Source organism: Panthera pardus, unplaced genomic scaffold, assembly GCF_024362965.1.
Source record: "Panthera pardus isolate Hobbes unplaced genomic scaffold, ASM2436296v1 HiC_scaffold_1, whole genome shotgun sequence".
In the NCBI taxonomy this organism is placed as follows: Eukaryota; Metazoa; Chordata; class Mammalia; order Carnivora; family Felidae; genus Panthera; species Panthera pardus.
Window position 1 is genome coordinate 80,492,542 of NW_026526654.1, and position 4,714 is coordinate 80,497,255.

Here is a 4,714-nt window from a genome sequence, read left to right on the forward strand (position 1 = left end):
GTTTGTTTTCTCTTGGCCCATCCAGGTCATTAAAGAGATGGATAGCTCTTGATCTTACAATGCTTCATCTTGTAGATGTTTCTTTGACTAATTAGAAAGCCCATAAAACCTTTCTTGGTGATTAGGTGGAGGGGGAAAAAAAGAAACGACATTCTTCAGTATTAATCAAGATATATGGCAGAACACGTAGAACTTGAGGTGCCGGGTGACAATTTCAGCCACCATATATGTAAGAAAGGGTTAAGAAGCAAAACCAGTGGTAGAGGGGCTTGAGAACATTACCAAGAATTAATTAACATCAACTAGGCATTAAGTGGAGGATTCCAGAGCTGGAAGCCAGAATCAAGCTGGAGCAGACAACTGAGGTATAGAGGTTGAAATACGAAGCAAGACCTCACTAACATTTGTAGGGCCCAGAATCAGGGTACAAATGTAGGCCCTCACATGTGTCTAAATACTTAAAGGTTGTAATAAATCCTTGAACAAACTATTAAAAGAAAGATGTTTTATTCTCCTACCTTGACAGATGTACCTTCCTAACAACTTGGAAGGCTAGATTTGAATTCAAAATTCTCAAACTCCTCAGAGCTCTACACTACCATATGGTGGCACAGAGAGAGAGCTGGGCCAGCTCTTGCTTCCCAATAGTTCCCTCTCTCCCCTTACCCCCAGCTCAGTTCAGAAGGATGAAGAGACTTGTACACATGCCTGGGGTCAACCCAGCTCTCGTATCCTCACATCATCCACCCACCTTGTAGTCACCCATTCCTCAGCTGTCTGGACCTATGGTTTTACATCCAGGTAATGTCTGCCTCAGAGAGACAGGCCCAGTTATGAAGCACACACTTTTTTTAAAGTGGGCTTTGGGCTGTTTGGACGGGAGATCCTGAGGTGCTGTGTACCTGAAGCATGTTGCAGAAGGAGTCTGTGTTTCCTTGACTCCGAGTACTCCTTGCCTTATGGGATGAAGTACAGCCTGAAGAAGTCAAGAACAGGAGTACCAGGCACAAGACTAGGGTCCCTCTTAACCAAATTTAATGGCAACATTGACAAAAGGAATTGCCCATCAACCAGGAGAACTAGGAAAGCCTAGTTGAGTCAAAGGAACTAAGCATCGTGGTGTAAGGCAGAGGTCCCAGGTAAATCAACTGGAAGATTCTTACACCTCTAGTGTTAACCTAAAATTGGTTCCACTCACCTGTACTCCAGTTACTTTTTAATATGGATGAGTATCACAGCTTTTAGAACCCATCACTCGTTTCTTATGCCGTAAACCTCTTTCTTGTAAGGTCCTCACCAAGTTCCCCACTGGAATAGTGTCTTTCACTATATTTCCTCAAAAGGGCCTTGAGGACGTATGATGGCAAGAAGTGACCTGCAGGGAGTGAAGGAATGGTCTAAAAGAAGATATATGCTGGTCAAGTTGACAACCATAAGAGATCTATAAGACATGTAAGCATTCTCTGGAGAGTTTCTGAAATTATTGGGGAGAACTGATAAAAACACTGGTTTTCCTATAGTCATACAAAATGGAGCCTCAATAAATGTTAGTTTGGCATTAAAGGGAAGGATCCCTTCAAACATCTGGGAACAAAAATACTAAGTGTTGGCAGATCGGTAGAATAACAGGAACCTTTGCTGCTGGTGGGAGTATAAATTGGTCTGGCCATTTTGGAAAAGTTGTGTGTTATTTAATAAAGTTGTATGCACAGATTCTCTCTAACCTAGCCAGTCCACTTGTGGTATATATCCTGCAGTAATGCACATATGGATGCACCAAGAACATGTATAAGAATATCGTAGTATGAGCCCTGAACAGGAAACAACCCTACTATCATTCAACGTTCGGTTAGATAAGTAAAGTATGCATAATCATCAACAAAATTGTATGCGGGACTGAAAATGAATGAATTACTGCAACATACAACATGGATATATCTCACAAACATGCCATTGAGTGAAAGAAATCAGACAGCAAAAAAAACGCATATTGTAAGATTCAGTGTATATATCGTTCGAAAACAAAACTGAATTATATCAGCAGAGTCAGGATAGTGATTACCTTTGGGAACAAGGGGAAGGATGGCAAGTGGGAGGGACATAAGGATGATTGGCTGTTCTCTTTCTTGGTGAGCACACAGATGTTTCATTAAGACACGGGTTCATATTTTGTACCTTTTTCTATGTGTATTATACTACAATAAAGAGTTTTAAAAAATTGGGGAATACAATCTAATACCAGATAGCATTATTTTGTGCGTGTTCTCAGTTTTGATCATGAGCATAGGCCTTTTTTTCCTCACTTCTGTCGTAGTAGAAAGGAGTTTGCTCCAAGGAGCAAGAAATGATTCTTATTTTTCCCCCAAATGAGGGTCATATGTTAGAAATGGAAACTTGGAAAATAAACACAGCAATCCATGGTGGCTTTTAAAAATTGAAATCAAACATAATCAAGAAAAGTTGGTAAAACCCTATCGCAAAGAAAGCTATCTGTTTACCCCAGCTCTTTTGTTTTCAGGGTGTTGTCTTTCCTGGTAAATTTGATTTTACTGCTAAAGTTTTCAAAACATGAAACTGGATCTCTGGGAAACAGAACAAACAACAAAAATGGGAGGCCTGGGTTGCTTCCTCCTATACCTGCCTCCCACTAACATGGAATTTTGCCAAGGAAAAACGAATAACTTCAACTTGGATTTGAAACTCATTAAAGTCCCTTCTGAACAATCAGGATGGATTTCCTCTCCTCCCCCTATAGAAATACAACAGCAAACAGCCTTGTCTGACAGAAACTTCCAAGAGTAGAAAATCAAAGGCCATTGGCCCATGGAGACTGGAAGAAATTTTGAAGGCAGAAAAATTGAAACTGGCAATTCTGTTGTCATGGCCAAATGAAACCTCCAGAGAGAATCAGGGGAAAGGAGGGGGATAGAATTTTAATGGTCCCAGGAGAGCCAAAATGTGTCGAATCGTGTTCCCCATCCACAACTGGGTGGATGCAAAAGTCCTTTCCCTAAACATAGGGATAGAAATAAAAACGGAAAGAGAAGACAGCTTTAACATACTCTGGGCTTTGGAGTCGGTGTGTGGTTAGTGACTGTGTGAATTTGGTGACAAACAGGCTAGCAAATAAATGGGAAGCAATTGAGTATTCTGCAGGAAAATGTATTTAAGTTGTCATGGGGTTTTAAACCTCTCTCTACTGTTTAGTTGTGTGACCTTGGTTACTTCATCTTTCTACACCTTAATTTCTTCATACGTAAAATAGACACGATATTAGTACCCACCTGGTAGGGTAATTATTAGGATTAAGTATGTAGGCTTTGTAAGGCACTCAGCACAGATGCTTGCACATAGCCAATATTTGGTATATATTACCTGTTTGCTAGACCATGCAATATGTAGCAGACATCATTAGATTTAAAGGCAGAAATTGGCCACGCACAAGTGTAAATGGATAGCCCTGAAGTCCCTTTGTAGTCAATCTGCTCCTAATACAAGCCAAGTATTCACTAAGCAAAAGGAATATTCTCCTTGAGTAAAACACTCGGCAAGCTACAGCTCTGCGATTTCCAGAGGCACGTCTTGCAACAGGCAGAGTTCAGGCCAATAAATCTTCTTGAGAGGACTTACCATTTCTCAGGAAAGAGAGGAAAAACTAACGAGAGTGGGTGGAAGGAAGCGTCAAGAGTGAGTGGGGGAGTTAGCAAAAGTGTAGTGACCAGAAAAGCTGCAATAAATTATTACAAAGTAACACAGCGGCCCCAGTTGTGCTATTTGTGAAGCCTCAATGCCATTGAGGAGGACAGAAGCCGCAGGCTTTACAGGAAAGGGATAGTTTCGCAAGAGCAGGAAAGCTTTCCTTTCTTTGCAGAAGATGCTGCAGGAGTCCTTGTACTTTAGGGGTGCGTTGGTAAAGATATTGGGTGGGAGTAGCATTACAAGGATATAAAGGGGGGCCAAAGAACTGTTTGCAGTAAAAACGAAAATGCTGCACTGCCATATGCAGTTAATGAGTATTAACAAGTCATACTTTAACTATTAATTAGCAATAATATTTGAGAACAGAAAAGAAGAGATGTATGGTGGCCAATCCTAAATTGAAGGTGAAATGTGATGTTTTTTTGTTTGATTTTTGGTTGTTGTTGTTGTTGTTGTTTTTGCCAGGTTTGCATCTAGGGTGGGTGTCTGGGATGATTATAATTACACAGATACCAAGTTCTGGAGTCAGAAGGCAAATCACTGATCTGAACTAGAACCCACTTCCATTCTGCCAAAGAAGCATCCCATAGAGTAGCTGTTCACGAAGTGTGGTCCCTGGACCAGTAGCCTCAGCATCCCCTGGGAACTTGATAGAAAGGCAGATTCTCAGGCCCCACTTTCATGATTGGTTTTACATCTATTTTTAAAATCATATGGAAGGGTGCCTGGGTGGCTCAGTCAATTAAGTGACTGACAGACAATTAAGCAACTGACTGTTGGTTTGTAGCTCAGATCATGATCTCAGGGTCGTGAGATCAAGTCCCACAACAGGTTCCATGCTTGAGTGTGGAGATTGTTTAAGATTCTCTCTCTCTCTCTCTCTCTCTCTCTCTCTCTCTCTCTCTCTGTGCCTCTCCCCCGCTGGCACCCTCTCTCTCAAAATTAAAACAAAATCATATGGTTAACTAAGAAAAGTAGTTACAAAATGAAAATTCAAGACGGCTAGCTTTTATAT